Below are 16,844 nucleotides of genomic sequence, written 5' to 3'. Positions count from 1 at the left end.
TTAATGGAGGTGGTGTAGTTAGGTAGGAGTAATGAAGAGAGAGAAAGGTGGATAGAAGAGAAAGAGTAGTGGGGGAGAAGTATTGAGGAAGAAGAAGAGTGAGAGTGGGATCATGTGGGGGAGGTAGGGGGAAGGGAAGAGAGGAGGGGGAGGGGAGGCACGGGTGGGGAAAGGTGGTGGGTTGGTGCGGGTTAGCAGTAGCGCGGGAGCAGAAACGCGCTACTGATAAGGAATTAGCAGCAGCGCGCTTTGGGACACGGCGCTACTGCTAACAGTGACAAAAAAGTGTGCCAATTTGAAATTTATCAGCAGCGATCTCAGTAAAAGCGCGCTACTACTACATCCGTAGTAGTAGCGCGGTTCGGGCCACGGCGCTACTGCTAAATGGAGTTAGGTGAACACCGTCGGTCGATATTTGTAGCTGCGCGGTTTACACAGAGCGCGCTACTGCTAAAAACTTATCAGCAGCGAGTTTCCCGCACACGCGCTACTACTAATTAGCAGCAGCGCTCCTTTTTGAGCCGCGCTGCTGCTAAGATTCTGTGTATAGGCTTTTCCCTAGTAGTGATACAATCCCCTTTCTCAATTCCTTTCTGGTCAATAAGGATGGTTATAGCCAGCTTAGAAGGTCTTATTCCACCTGCATGTCGGTAAAGAAAGTAATATATTCTCCGACCTAGGGGAGGAATTCTACAAATAGCAAGGCAGTATTGACTATCTTCCAGTCAAGGGTTTGGAAGAAAGCACATCAACCAAGAGAATCGATCAATTCCTTTGTGTTTATTTGCCTAACCACCCGAGTATACTCGACTCAAGTATGTCATCTCAAATCCAGACTAGTAATATCACATCTGCATACGTCAGTTTCAATTAGTCAAGCAGTTCTGTTGTGAAAGCGGAGTAGTGCCTTGCCTGCATTCCTTGGATAAAGCGCCCTGGGCGACCGGACTCGACAAGGGTAAGATCCCGAATCTGTTCAATTACCGGCTTGACCACACTGATGCCGTGCTGTATTACCTGGTTTCCCACCTTTGGAATAGGGCCTTCTTGTAGCCAGGGTCTCCTTTGGTTGTATGCTTGCTACGGGGTCGCTCATTGGGTAGGGCCTGCCTCATGCCTATATTACTATACCTAACAATCTAAGTAAGCCCCCCCGAGGGCCTCCTCACTCTGATTCACCTCCCGGGTGGTATGAAAAACTGTTCAGTTTCTTTACCTTCAATAGAGGAATGCATAGAGCTAACTCCTTATCTCCTGGGCTTCTGGAAAGGTTGACGCGTTAGTCCGCTGTCTTTCCTTCGGCTTTAGAGGGATGAGTAGTTCTTTTCCTAGAAAAGTACCAACCAATTTTTGAGTTTAGCATTGTGCGCTTTATCAATTGGTCTTTTCCCTCATACTTCGAGGGTCTTCCCCTCGAGCTGAGCTATTGAGAATAAATAAGTTGATTCAATCCTTTTGGATTGATCCACTTAACCACTGGTTTTTGGTTCCAGTGGCAACTGAATAGTTTCCCATACCATTTGTGTTTTACCACCCGGTATGGAGCCATCTTACGTTTCGTCGGTTGCTCTTTGCCTGAGTGCGTGGGACCCACTCATAAGGTTTGTTGGACCCGGCTAAGCCCCCTCCCGGTAGGGCTAGAGCGACAGCAAAGAAATGGTCTTCTTAGGTTTGGTAATTTTACTACCTCCTGTCGAAGAGTCGTCCATCTACTTACTGCCTGCGACCGCCTTCTTGTCGCCCGCCTTTTTCTCTCCCCTCTTAGTGAACCCACTTTCTTTAGTAAAGCGGTTTTGCATCCGTTCACTTCTTGACTTTCCATGGGTTTCTTAGAGAGCAGGTGGTTCTCGGTTCCCCACATTTTTCTACCCCTTCTGTTCTGAGACGTGACTTCTCATCGTCCCTCCTTTAAATAAGATCCCTCACTTATAGCTCGATAGGCCTGCACGTCGACGGGGCATTCAAATTCTTTTTATAGCGGGATTGTAACATCCTCTTAGTTTTGTCGAAATTGGACAAACACGTGTTCCTCAACCCTAGGTAGGGCGTGACTAGGACATACCTAGCCACTCGAGCCAGACTATTGTCTACCTGAATAGCTTTTCGTTTGCCATTAACTGATCACCAATGTTGCGTAACAGTCACTCAAATACAGGATTAGAGGAGCACCGTCCTTTCTTATCTTGTGACCTTGAATTGGTTAGGTGATCAATCTTTGGATTCAGGGTTCAGTAGCACCTCGAGCCAAATCTATATCGATCGTTATGGGTAATCGTTTGCAGCCTTAGGGCTTTTGGTACTTGGAACAGTTTATCCTAGTCCCCTCTAGGCCAAGTAGTATTGCACCCTTTGCAGCCGCTCCAAATAACGCTTATCAGATCCCAGTATCGTGCTAGGATAGGAAGATCGCCTCTTCATGTGCATTGTTGGTTCTTGATTGTTCTGGAGTGCGAACAGCTTTGTGGGTGATGGCTAACTTCTGACACATGCCTTCAATCAATACCAACCTATCTTGAAGTAGTGGTTTCCTCAAATGTGGGTTGCCGAGATTCCTAGCGGGTGGTCTCGATCGCTGCTATATGCAATTTCTGGGTCCTGTGTTTTTTCTGACCCGACCTCTTTTCAGCGAGTGGGTATGTGAAACATGCATGCACTTTTTCCTAAATCTGACTGTATCAATAAGTTCAGTCCCATAAATAAATAGAGTTTCCGACCTTTGGGAGGAATTCCCCTTAATAGTTAATAGCTAGTTGGCTAGTTGGAATGGCAGTACGTAACATTCAGTGATGAGTAGTTCATAATGCTGGTCTTATTCCATCTACATGTCGGTAAACAAAGTAATATATTCTCCGACCCAGGGGAGGAATTCTACAAATAGCAAGGCAGTATTGACTATCTTCCAGTCAAGGGTTTGGAAGAAAGCACATCAACCAAGAGAATCGATCAATTCCTTTGTGTTTATTTGCCTAACCACCCGTAAATGACATTGCACAAAGATATCAGCCTATACTGTGAGATTTCTTAGGGGTTCTACTGTCAGTGAGTGCACTATTATTTACTTCACCGCGTACTTAAAGAATTGTTGGTAGCAAAGAATAGCACCTAATAGAAAGGATGCTAACCAAGCCTCTTCTGTTTAAGCAAGGCTAAGCCAGAATAAGGGGTACAGTAGGCTGGTGACCCTGACGATAGCACTAAGACTGCCTCGAGAATCTCCTCAATCATTGAAGAGTGCCTCGGGAATTGAATAAAAGCACTGATATCCATATAATCCTACAATTATGCTCTATTCTCTTGAAGAGAAGACACTTGAACTTCGTCATGTGCTATTGATCCTTTTGAACCTAAATTCACATTGGCTCTTTTTGGCATACAACTTTTGTTTTTCTGTGAAAGTCCTCCTTCTGTGACGATTTGTAGAGTTCCAATTATAATATATTTAAGGCACGCTATTTCTTCAGGATTAGCTCTGCAAAGTTCAGGTTTAGTCAGAAATAATGAATATCTTTATTTCTTGAACGAAGATATGATTATTTTGCTGTATAATTATTTACCTTAATATGACTTTATTGATGTAAAGGCCACTTCATCTGATTATTGAACAAAGTAGTTTCGTTAGAAGCAAACTACTTCTGTGATGATAGTAATAGATTTGGATTGCTATCGATTAAGACCTCCTTTCTGATCACTCTCCCGCCGGAGATTCAAGACCCCCAGGTCTAGCTCATTTAGCAGGGCTAAACTTCTATCTGAGTCTTTACGAGCAGGATCCGGGATGGGTTACGTTCATTCAGAACGAGCTTAATCACAATACCCCCCTGGAAGACATACCTGGGCGGCTTAAGCTCTTCCTAACGGAAGAAAAGCTCTCTTCTATGCGACAAGATGTCATTCAGGAGTGTGTGGCGCTTTATCAAAGAGTAGGGCCTTATCTACCGATCGAGCCCTACTTGGTCGATGAAGCTCTTCGTTCCTATCTGGACCGTATTCACGCAACTGATTCTTTCACTATTCTCCAAGCGTCTTATCAAGATCTGCGGGAGAATGAGGGAGGATCCGTTTTCATTCGAAATGTTGTTTCCCACAACCGGGATCTCCTTGAGGCGGAAAGCTTCGCAAGGAGGTACCTAAAAGTGGAACAGAGGATCCGGTGGGAAGAAATCCCCAAGAGCAAGGCAAGTCTCGAAAGATCTGAGCACAAGCATGCTCTCGACTTGTTTAAGTCGGAGGATCTTAGAAGGGAATTAGAAGAAAAAAATAGCAGGGTAGCTCAGTAATTCTGATTCTTTTCTCTTCCAGCCCCCCGGCCCCTCTTTGATAAGGAAAGTTTTCATTTCTAAAATTAAAAATGACAAATATGGTTCGATGGCTCTTCTCTACTAACCACAAGGATATTGGGACTCTCTATTTCATCTTCGGTGCCATTGCAGGAGTGATGGGCACATGCTTCTCCGTACTGATTCGTATGGAATTAGCCCGACCCGGCGATCAAATTCTTGGTGGGAATCATCAACTTTATAATGTTTTAATAATGGCTCGCGCTTTTTTAATGATCTTTTTTATGGTTATGCTGGCGATGATAGGTGGATTTGGTAATTGGTTTGTTCCGATTCTGATAGGTGCACCTGACATGGCATTTCCACGATTAAATAATATATCATTCTGGTTGTTGCCACCAAGTCTCTTGCTCCTATTAAGCTCAGACTAAGTAGAAGTGGGCAGCGGCACTAGGTGGACAGTCTATCCGCCCTTAAGTGGTATTACCAGCCATTCTGGAGGAGCAGTTGATTTAGCAATTTTTAGTCTTCATCTATCAGGTATTTCATCAATTTTAGGTTCTATCAATTTTATAACAACTATCTTCAACATGCGTGGACCTAGAATGACTATGCATAGATTACCACTTTTTGTGTGGTCCGTTCTAGTGACAGCATTCCTACTTTTATTATCACTTCCGGTACTGGCGGGGGCAATTACAATGTTATTAACCGACCGAAACTTTAATACAACCTTTTTTGATCCTTCAGGAGTGGGAGACCCAATATTATACCAGCATCTCTTTTGGTTCTTCGGTCATCCAGGTGTATATTCTCATTCTGCCTGGATTTCGTATTATTAGTCATATCATATCGACCTTTTCAAGAAAACCGGTCTTCGGGTATCTAGGCATGGTTGATGCCATGATAAGTATAAGTGTTCTTGGATTTCTAGTTTGGGCTCATCATATGTTTACTGTGGGCTTAGACGTTGATACGCGTGCCTACTTCACCGCAGCTACCATGATCATAGCTGTGCCCACAGGAATCAAAATCTTTAGTTGGATCGCTACCATGTGGGGAGGTTCAATACAATACAAAACACCCATGTTATTTGATGTAGGGTTCATCTTTTTGTTCACCATAGGAGGGCTCACTGGAATAGTTCTAGCAAACTCTGGGCTAGACACTGCTCTACATGATACTTATTATGTGGTTGCACATTTCCATTATGTACTTTCTATGGGAGCCGTTTTTGCTTTATTTGCTGGATTTTACTATTGGGTGGGTAAAATCTTTGGTCGGACATATCCTGAAACTTTAGGCCAAATCCATTTTTGGATCACTTTTTCGGGGTTAATCTAACCTTCTTTCCCATGCATTTCTTAGGGCTTTCGGGTATGCCACGTCGCATTCCAGATTATCCAGATGCTTACGCCGGATGGAATGCTCTGAGCAGTTTCGGTTCTTATATATCCGTAGTTGGGATTCATCGTTTCTTCGTAGTTGTCGCGATCACTTCAAGCAGTGGAAAGAACCAAAAATGTGCGGAAAGTCCTTGGGCTGTTGAACAGAATCCAACCACACTAGAATGGTTGGTACAAAGCCCTCCGGCCAGAATCTGGAGAAGAACAAAAAAAGAATGGTTCCGCTTACTCACAACTCAGAGGGGATGCCGCTTACTACTCAAATCGTTTCTTGTTTGGGTTGCGAAGGCCATAGCAAATACCTTCATTCCGGGTGGGGCCTTTGCAGTAGGATTAGTTATTATTACCTTACTTTTTTCCTGTTCGACGACTACAGCAGCGGATCCCTCGGATTGGATGACTAGCGATCCAGATGAAAGAATTCTCCGTGCCACGAAGAAATCTATCAATAAGATAAGGGGCAAAGTGGATACGCTGGCTTCCCAGGTAGTGGAGAAGGCCCACGTTTTCCATCTGCAGCTTCCGGGGTCCACTGAGGACCAAACTGACTGCACCCATTCCATCTTAGAATGGGATCTTGATGCTATCTATCTCAGTCAATGACTGGAAAAAAATCAAAAGATGGAAAAAGCCCCAGGAGCTGGATAACCCCAATAGCCAGCTCTCGATGCTAATTATAGATCAAGTAAGCAAACTCTTCCCATAAATCTTCCCAATCCCCAATATGAAAAAAGAAATGTGAGAATAAAGAACAAATAAGATGTTTACCTTTTTATTTTTATTTTTTTATTGATCGTAGTGTAGGATTCATTAATCCAATAGTGAATTCCAGGCCTCCACGCCAGGTAGCTTTGGTTTTATTACTTCTGGTTGGAGGGAAAGGAGAGTGGGTATGTGGGATTCTTTCACTTGTGCAAAGGTTATCACTTCTCTATGGAGTGTTTTTATTAATAACAGATATATTTAAAAGGTTGAATGAAAAAAGAAATCGCCCCATGGCATGGCGAGATTTTACTTACATATAAATAGTTCAGAGATTGGAGTTGAGGATGGGAGCGGCAATGATACCGCCAGCCAGGAATAAGTACCTATCCCTCTTATACTTAATAAAAGAGAAGAGAAGCTGGTGTTGAGAAATGAGAAGTGGGCTATATCCCCGGGGACTTTTTAAAAGCAGCTGAAAGGAAATGCTGCTTCCTTTCTATACGCTAATTCTTGCTTTGAAGAGATGTTCCAGACAAGGCATTCTTAAGTCCCACCTCACCTATATCCAACTTTAGGTATTCCATTGTTTCTAGTATAATAAGCAGGTTTAAGCCCTGGAAGACATGAGTCACTAAAGTGCTGTTAACTAGATCGCGAAAGATGTGCCAAAGAGGTTTTCTAGCACATGGAATAGCACTCGCAGGGGCATCCTATCAGTCGCCAGGACATGCACATTTGAAAGAATTCCCACACACAATGGGAGCCGTTTCAACCATTTCTGCTCTACATTGCAAACTAGGGGGTATAAGCTACCAAACCCCTGGCTAAGAATCTATATCATACCGAGCAATCATTCCGTCTTCTTGAGAAGAAAGAATGCATGAATCCTCGCTTTGAGCTCACCTACGAGTGCACCTAACAAGGTTTTCCAGACCTAATAAACGCTCATTGCAAAGAAATGTTGACCTCTGATTTACAAAGGATCAACCATAGTTTAAGAAAAAAAAGTGCACACCGGCATTATGCCTCGTAAAGCTACCCCCATTCATAGCTTTATTCACTGTCTGCTCAAATAGCTTCATTTCAATGTTAGGATGACCCGCAAGGTCGTCTAAAATAGCTTCCACCTATCTAGTTTCAATGTGGCATGCCAACCACAATCACTTCATCCCTTGGCTTCTTTATCATAGCTGCCTACCTCTTCAGATCAAGGATCAAAGACTACAGGAGCTCAAAGTTATTGTAGCACACTTCCATCTAGGAGATGCATGTTAAGCTATCCCTTGGATTATAGCCTAGGAGATCGATTGGCGGGCCTTGTTCTATGAAAAGAGTATCCTTATGGTTTAGGAACCCCAACATCTATTCAAAAGTATGATGCACCCCTCGGTTTACCAACATTTCCATTCAATCTCATTTAGATTCTATTAACTAACAAGCCGGGATCCAATTCCATTTCAACCGCTGAGGTCATTAACGAACTAGAAAAGAGCTAAGGAACTATTTCCAGATACCTAATCGGGTGCTGAATGAACTACTACTTCAATATGTCATTGCAATTTCAAATGGGTTTCGATGGCACTCAAGCAGCCTCACTACTTCGATCTCAGTAACCTAATGATCTTCCCAAACCAACTCATTCTCGGAAGGAGACATGGCCAAGGGTGAACAAGATATGATGGCTTAGAATCTCTATTCCTACAAAATAACATGATTCACATGCTCAATACCCAGGACGGTGGTTCCTCCCGTCTGGCAGGTCTAAGAATACAACCCCTACGACACAGTTGAAACCAATTGTCTCTCACTTCAAAGATGGACCCTCTGTTCCTTTGAAATGCCTTTGATACATCAATTCTGCACTTTTGAAAGTGAAGATCTAGGTCCAAGAGGAATGAAATGAGCATACCAGGAGTTGTCTATTGACATGTCATATGAAGAATACTTATTTTTAGAGAGTGCCTCCAGGTTCTCTAGTAGCTATATCAAACCACAACTCTATACTAGCCAAGAGGCTTCGTACTAACCAACACACCAGGATTCAAAGATGCAAAAAGAAAACGGAAGATAATACCACTGCTGTAGATGCACGCCCTTCTCTTAGTTGAGAAGAACACAGGTAAGAAAGTCTAGAAAGTTCTGAGACTGGGGTAGGTGAATCCATTGACCTTGACATAGGGCTTTCCCCTCCACCCGATGGTGATTGACTTACTGAAGACCGGCCCTAAGCCATTAATGAATTGAGCCTGGTGAACCATTGATATAGCACTCTGCGGGGCGGAGGCTATGCTTATCACGATAGCGTCGCGTCGGTCGATATTGCAGAGTCTAATTTCCTAACTCGGATTTGAACTCGGTGGGTTCCAGCAGCTAGCCTACACTGGAGAAGAACCACAACCTGTGCCGTCTTGTTCTCAGCGGTGAGCAGTCTCTTTTTCAGTTCATTACCAAGGAGCTACAGATGACACTGATCTAATCTCAAATTAGTCTAGCTGCCATGATCTTCCTGGTTGACTGAAGCAACTTACATTCAGGGAAAGTGTGGTAAGGCGGGTAGCCTTGCACTGGTCGTTATCCCCGGGGGATGATTTTACTCGATAGGATCGTGGCACTTCGAAAGCTAGTTTATCGAATGTTTGTCGAAGCAACTGTCGTACGCGCTGAGAGTTCACTGGTCAAGCTATGTCAATTCAAAACGGCCTAAGTTTGAATGCAATTCTAGATCTGAAATAGGATCAGTTTCCGTACTTCTTTCTTTTTCAGAAAGTAAGGTCTGCCGGTTTGCAACTCCGAAGCTGAAAAGGAAAAGTAACGTTAGCCGGTTTCCAGTTCCAGTTTCTTACCTGACTGCTGCGCCTTAACGCGAAAAGATAGGAAAAGTGCCTATCTTTTTTATCGGTTCCAGTTCCTTGCACTTTCAATAGGGTCCTACTTAGTTTTTTATGGAACACGTTTTCAGGCGGATTCGTTTAGTAAAAGAGGCCTTGTGGTACCTAATATTTCCCTTGTTAAAACAAGGCTTCGATAGGTAGGGTCTCGAAGGGGCCTCCCTCGTTCTTGCTCATAAAACAAGTCTCTCCTTCGGTTTTGCTTTTTTTTGGCTTCCTTAATTTGATGAAATCAAGCTGTTCGACCACAGATAGGATCGGTCGCTCGGGAAAACCCATTGTTTCCAGCCCTTTTCTGAACAGGGAAATCTACTTGGAAAAGCTCCTTGTTGCTAGTTTGGTAAATAAAGAAAGAGTGTCCGACCCTTGGGAGGACTTCCATTTAATAGCAAAGCAGTTCTATTCCTTGCCCGGAATGCTAATGTTCGGTTCTGAATGCATTAGGCAGAGCCCTTGTTTGGTATTAAAAAAGGAGTCCAACAAGGACTTGGAGCCTGATTGTGAAGGATCATACGTCAGGTCTCGCAAATCGGCCAAATAGGCCTCCTTTTTGGAGTGAACAAGCCTTTTCCCTTTGATCCCTCATGTGATCAAATCAAGTCCATCTACTTGAAAGCGAAGTACTTCAGCGAGTAGTAGTTCATAATGTTGGTCTTATTCAAGGTAGTTTTTAAAAACCTAGCAATACCATTAAGAACAAGGTCGACGAGGAGTGACCGAACACTTGAGGGAACGAACGAGGAAGACCGATCCCAAATAAATAGAGTTTCCGATGTTAGGAGGAATTCCCTTTAATAGGGAAAGCTTAGATCGGTACCTCTGGCATAGGTACCTTGCCTAAGCGCCCTGGGCGACCGGACTCGACAAGGGTAAGATCCCAAATCTGTTCCTTTCCTGTTGTAAAGTCTGCACCCTTAGAGGTTGCATCCCTTTACGCATGAGCCTTGTTAGTGCATGTCTCAGTCCCTTGAGACATGCTCAGTCCTATGATAGGGAACCAAAGGGTGTAATTAGCTTCCCCCTCTATTCCCGACCATCGTATGGACGAGGGCTCCTCTCCCTCTGCTCTGCTGCCTGGAAAGGTATATGTATACTTAAATTAGGAATTGAAAATGCTTGGGCTTGCCTTATTCTCTCATTTAAGTCCTTCAATTCCCTTATCCGGAATGGAGAGGGATGTTGTTGAAGGGAAGGCACCGAGGTAGAGCGTTCCTCAGAACATAGGAGAACAGGACCCACGAATCAGCTCTAGTCAGGAAAGCCAGGGCTCTTACCCATGAAGGGATAAGAGCTCAGAGCCCTGGCTTTCCTGACTAGAGCTGATTCGTGGGTCCTGTTCTCCTACGTTCTTTGTTCGGTAGGATATTTTGCACTTTCATATTCTAGGTCCTCATTTGAGCGTTCTTTTGCTCTGTTGGTGGGGCATAAACTCAAAAATAGTTTTTGTTTTTTCTTTAAATAATAGTAAAAGTATGCATTCAAGTAGTAGCTTTTTCTAAATAGTCGAGTAAAGTCGAGTAGGGCTGGCAACAAGGACTAGGAAGATACATGCTAGTTTGTTTTTTTAGGGGAAGGCTTTATGCAAGATATGCATGTGAGTAGGTTAGTATATGCGTATTTGCCAATAGAGGAAAATACGTAGTAAGTAGGCTTGCTTTTTCGTAGGGATAGGTAGCTTGACAAGGGATGCCTGGGATAGCACATAGGAAAAGTATAGAAGGAAAGGCGGCGGGAAAGTAGCCATGGTCAAGGTAAACAAGTACTAGGTCTTCTCTTTCCGAAGCAAGTCAAGGACAACGAGGTCAGTCTGGGGGGGGGGGAATCCTCTAGATCGAGACTTCTCTCCCACAGACTAAACCGATTAATAAACAATTTACAGAGTATTCTTGCATTCCTATTTGGTCTGCATCTCTCCTATCAAAACTATAATATAACCTTAATGGAAGGGCCCTGGTTCTGCCTTGCCAAACCGACAAATCCATAAATTGTAGATGAATTCATCGGGCTTAACGTGTGATTTCGTTATAAGTGAACAGGCATCATTGTCCAACCGTGTCGAGTTGGGATTGGAGGAGAGAGCTTGAATGGATAGGTCCAGTGAGGCGGGTGTGGAGCACGAAGGATTAAGAAGGTCCTCTTTATTTCCGGAATCAACAAGAAAGACTTAGCAGGCCAAATAAAGTAACCATTTACCCCTCCCGAGTCTATCGTATCCATAGTTTCAGTGGGTATCGAACTGCGAAGCGAGGAAGCTATTTCAATTGAACGGGCTTACTTTCTTACTTGGTTCTTTTGTAGAACAACCTTGGTATGAAGCTAGACGATTCAAACTATATAAGTATAAGCAATTCAAACTAGACATTTCGACCTTCATCCCACCCGATAAATAATAAGCAAAGAGCTCGTAAGTCGGGCATAGAGAAAGCGACTCCTGAGATTGAGGGGGATAGTATACTATATATATCCTAGCGCATATATGAAACGATAGCTGGTTTTCTACCGGGGGGGGGGGCTTTCGATTGTCATTTTTACAATTAGTAGTTCTTGCTTTCATATTCCCATATATAGTTATCATTTTTTCTGCGCTTTCATAAACTCATAGTTAGTGTAGTTTGGTGTAGTCTTTGTGGCCGGCCGGGACGAACTGGATTCGAACCAGATAGGAGCCGTGTGTTCCTTTCTTTCCAAGCATCCCTTTGATTTCGCAGTTCAATAAGAGAGGCAACCTCTATCTCTGTCTCTACATCTGCGGGCCGGTAGGCCGGCCAACTAACTCTTCAAATGAAGCAAGCCCTTTATCTTTATAACGAAAAAGAGAATGATCATGATGGCTACCATACCATTCATTCCTCCTCTGGATTTTCATTTTGTTGTAGTTCGGGTGGGATCTTATCAAGCTCATCCTAGAAATGAAGCTTGATAAGATCCCATATGACTCTTCTTTGCCCTTCAGTGTCATCCGTCTGATTGACGAAATCGATTAACCCAGCGTCTGTTGCATGAAAGTTCTCCGAGATCTCTCGGATACACTGGTTTTTAACAACATCAGCATCTCTGACGTAGGCGCATAATTGATCATAGAGCGGGGAAGTGGAATAATTCCTTTTGAAATTCTCAATTGCTCATCAATCCAAAATTCCTTTATTGATTCGGCATATTGCCGAATATCTTCCTGATCCTGAGTCGGTCGATTCAAGTCAATAGTTAAAGGCGGCACATCGCTCCCACCCCTTTGTTGGTTAATGCTCTCACTATCACTCTCATCTGATAGCATTAGATGAATGTATGCCGCCTTGGAGGTTTCCTCCTCCGAACGCGAAGGAGTTTTTCTTGCCAGCAGCTCTGTTCCTACCAGGGGGGCATAGCGCTCCCGTCCACTCAAGGTTTGCCGCATTTCTTCGAAAAGGGCCCGTAGAATGTGATAAAAAGATTGGGCAAGTGAGAGAATCCATTCCATGATTAGTTCCCTAGCTTGATCTGTCACGATCAAAGAGGGATCTAAAACTACAGCCACAATCACAATGAGAACTATTATCAGTCCCCCCAAAAAGAAACCAAAAGAATAAGATGATAGATCAAGTCTTACCGAAATTGGATTTCCTCTTCCCATTCGAACTTCTGAGGGTTTCCCCGTAATAGGAAGATCTGCGAGAACTCTTACCCATATCTTACAATTTCTTCGGAATTGTCCGCTCATAGCACGATGGAATTGTTCGATTGTAGCCCGACGCGCTGCCTCAATGGCTCGATATGAAAGATGACCAACTCTACAACTTTTGGTGACATATCTCCCAAAATCAAGTTGTGTACCATCCGGTTCGCGACCCCTACTACATCTGCATTTAAAATATTTACTATATTTCGTACATTTCGGATATAGCACGTCCCTTCTTATTTTGACTATATGAGATCCACACTTTGACACCTGAAATTCCATTACGAGTAGATACTTCCGCAGGAGCATAATCGGTTTTCTGGTTAAATACATTACAAGATGTTTTTCCATACTTTCCGCATTCAGTTCTAGCTATTTCCGCACCCCCTAATCGATCAGAACAACAAATACGTATCCCCTCCACCCCTTTTGGCATTATTAATGGAATATCCTTCACTATTTTACTAAAAATGGAACGAAATGAGATTGGATTGTTCCTCAGTTGAAAAGAGATGTCTTGAGCAATCAGAGAAGCACTTTGATAAACAGATTTGATCTTTACCAACTCAATTAAGGTATTAGTGTTTGTTCTATTAGACAAAAAAGATCGCATTTTTTGCACTTCGTTCAAATAAGAGTTGTACTCATACGGAATTATCCTCTTTCTCAGTATCATCTCTATCATCATCTCTATTCCCTTTATCAATTTTCCTATCCTACCTAGGTCTATGAATTTCTCTATCAATTCCATTACCTTATCCTTACCCATGAGGTTCCTACATTTGATCCTAAATTGAGCTAGGAGTTGTTTCCGGGCATACTCAAAAAAAAGGGTTATTATACACCCCAACCGCATCCCTTGGAAAAAAGAAGGTAGCACCGTAGAAAGGAAAGAGCGATATGGTGGTTTTTGTTGTTCCCGCGAAGCGAAGATCATTCGCTTGGCAAATGAAGTGGATCAACCTCTTTTTGGCTCGGGCCAAACACTTTTTCTCGTTGGTAGAGCTTTCTAAAAAAAAGCGATGCGAGAGTGTATTCTCTTATCTAAGCTTCCTCCCTTCGCTCCCCCCATCGTAGATGGTTCAGCCACACCCGGTGCCACAAAATGATTGAGAACTAGGACGGGGTCAAAATGCATTTTAATCTTAGCATTAAAAAAGTATTGCATGACCGAATAATTCAAGGAGGGGCGCACAGCGGGGAGGGTCCTTTTTAGTAGATGACTCGTCGCGCCGTCAGTGCGGGACTTCTTTGGTAAAAATAACTTGATTCTATTAATTTTTAGTAAGGAGGCGACATTTCCCATAAGGAAAGGTATGCCATTTACAACCCCAGCGTATTGAGGCCGCTTGAAGGCCCCGCTCACCCGAAGTGATTTATCAAAATTCTTCTTTCTCGATGGTGATTGGTCATGGTATCCATAACGTTGCATCTTTTTCGGCCAAATCCGGATTTCGTTTTGCTTCTCCCGGTCAATCGACTCGACTCTTTTCCCTGCCCCCCGGCCTCTCACTTCGTTTCATTCTTCCTCTGTACCCTCGCTTGAATGAAGACACCCGATCGGCCCGACTTTCACAAATGTCGGCCACCAGCCCTTTTCCTATAGTACGGGTCTTGATTTCTTGTCTTGTTTTCGTTTTAGTCGTGGTGATCGCCCGGGAAGAAAGAAATGAATGAATGTCCTTTTGGGAAAATGTAGAATAATACACCTACCGAGACGAAAGCCAAGGGCGAGTTTCGTAGGTGGACGTATCGAACTAAAATAAGATCTAAGATTGACATCTTGATACAATGATTTACCATAATAATGAATAGAGTCAATGGTGACAGAGCCATGGGAAGAGCCGCTTACTTTTTGCGGCGGGGGCTTCCATTCACCAGCGCAGACTACATACATGTGCTCTCTGAACAGTGCTAGATAGTCACCCATCACACGGCTCTCAAACGCAACCTGTGGTGGATCCCGGGGGACAAAGCAAAGTCAAAGCGCTTGATCATTTGCCCCATACTTTGAGATCTTCCTCCCCGCCGATCAAGCAGCAACGCGGCTCATGATAGGCTTAGCTTAAGCCGCTAACGTTCGGTTCGGATAAGTAAAGTCCCTTCGGTCGGTTCGCTCAGGTGGTCTTCCCTTATTTTCCCTAACGTTCAGAGTTGTTCTGGCTTGAGAAAGGAGCACCGCCAAGTCCACTAGGGGCGCCCTGAATGAATAAGAAATGGACAGCTGAGGTCAGGCTTGCTTGAAAAAAGAAGATAATAAGTTAGATGTAAACACCTGAGGTTGGTAAGAACTGAGGGGCAATGCCCCCCTCACTGGGCCCATCAGCGAAAGCAACTGCTACTTAATCGTAGGTTTGCTCTCGTGCAAGGCCCCCACTGCTGGAACAGGCGGTTGTCATTTTCAAGTAAACGCCCCACCCCCTTTCTTTGCCCGTCGGCCGCCTAGCTTGTTATTCTTTGAGATCTGGATAGAGTCTCGCTTCCGGGCGAGGGAAGCATGGATTCGGTAGATCTATCGAATCCATGCTGCAAGCAGCAAGCGTAGGCTAAAAAGGCAATAGTCTAACGTTGGGGTAGGGCGCGCCAAAACAACCGGGGGCCTCGGAGGGGTCAGGACAAAAGTACTATATTCTTTCCACTTACTTTCATTAGCTAGCTGCCTTTTGTAGCGCGCGTACTCTGATCCTCTTCTACGAATCTACAACTCTCTTTACTGAGCGAGACTTCATCTATATCCCTAAAAGTGGATTTGGATTCCCATTTATTCTTTGAATGACAGCTTCAACTAGGCACCCCCTTAGAGAGGGTTTTCGGTTTGAATCAAGATAGGGTCAGGGGCGCGTCGGAATGGTAGCTGCTTAGTCTCATCTGAGAGTCCAATCTCTTTTGTGCTTGCTTTTGTGTCTTTGAATAAAAAAGAAAGAAGGGGGTCAATTTAGGCTCCTTCCCTTCCACTGCATAGTTGCGCTATCAGGTACTACGAGCCCTCTGCCCCACGCATCTAACCAGCTCGCGTGGTTCACCGGTTCCACCGAAAACTCTCATTTGTTGAAGAAGAGCATAGTGTGGCATCGAGAAAGAAAGGTCTCTTTTTTGGTTTATTCACTGATCTGAAATGAAACTTAGCACTTGTTTTTTTATTGATTCCTGGGGCTAGGCGTTCGCAGAATCAGTCTATCTGAACCGCAGACGCACTTTTCAGATCAGTGACGGCCTCTCCAACAGAGCTGGGCGCCGAGGCCCTGGATGCGCTAGCGACCGGCACATTAGGGGAGTACTTGCCCGGGTTTCTCGGCCTGGTATCCTTATCCTCGCGTTAATGATATCTACATTCAACTGTGCCCCGGAGACACAGTCGAAACACGCCCGCCCCGTGTGCGTCTTTCACGACATGCTCTGGTCCCGGGTTTCTTCCTGTGGTCTTCTAGCGTTAGAAGAAGTCGTGTCCATCCCGGACATCTGCAACGTCCTTGAGGGAGTCCTGGATTAGGGGTTGTCCGGATGGCCGGACTAAGACCTTTGGCCGGACTCCCGGACTATGAAGATACAAGATTGAAGACTCCGTCCCGTGTCCGGATGGGACTTTCCTTGGCGTGGAAGGCAAGCTTGGCGATACGATATGAAGATCTCCTCCCATTGTAACCGACTTTGTATAACCCTAGCCCTCTTCGGTGTCTATATAAACCGGAGAGTTTTAGTCCGTAGGACAAACAACAATCATACCATAGGCTAGATTCTAGGGTTTAGCCACTCCGATCTCGTGGTAGATCTACTCTTGTACTACCCATATCATCAATATTAATCAAGTAGGAGTAGGGTTTTACCTCCATCGAGAGGGCCCGAACCTGGGTAAAAACATCGTGTCCCTTGTCTCATGTTACCATCCGCCTAGACGCACAGTTCGGGACCCCCT

At 44.2% G+C, this 16,844-nt stretch overlaps 2 pseudogenes; one reads left to right on the top strand and one right to left on the bottom strand.

The window, feature by feature from the left end:
* Positions 1–3,875: 3,875 nt before the first annotated feature.
* On the top strand, positions 3,876–5,758 carry LOC123039216 (cytochrome c oxidase subunit 1-like; annotated as a pseudogene).
* A 7,334-nt stretch (positions 5,759–13,092) lies between these two features.
* LOC123039215 (ribosomal protein S3, mitochondrial-like) lies at positions 13,093–14,861 on the bottom strand (annotated as a pseudogene).
* Between the last annotated feature and the right edge of the window lie 1,983 nt (positions 14,862–16,844).

Source organism: Triticum aestivum, chromosome 2B (assembly GCF_018294505.1).
Source record: "Triticum aestivum cultivar Chinese Spring chromosome 2B, IWGSC CS RefSeq v2.1, whole genome shotgun sequence".
In the NCBI taxonomy this organism is placed as follows: domain Eukaryota; kingdom Viridiplantae; phylum Streptophyta; class Magnoliopsida; order Poales; family Poaceae; genus Triticum; species Triticum aestivum.
The sequence above is the reverse complement of the archived record's forward strand: the minus strand, read 5'-3'. Positions and strand labels throughout refer to the sequence as shown.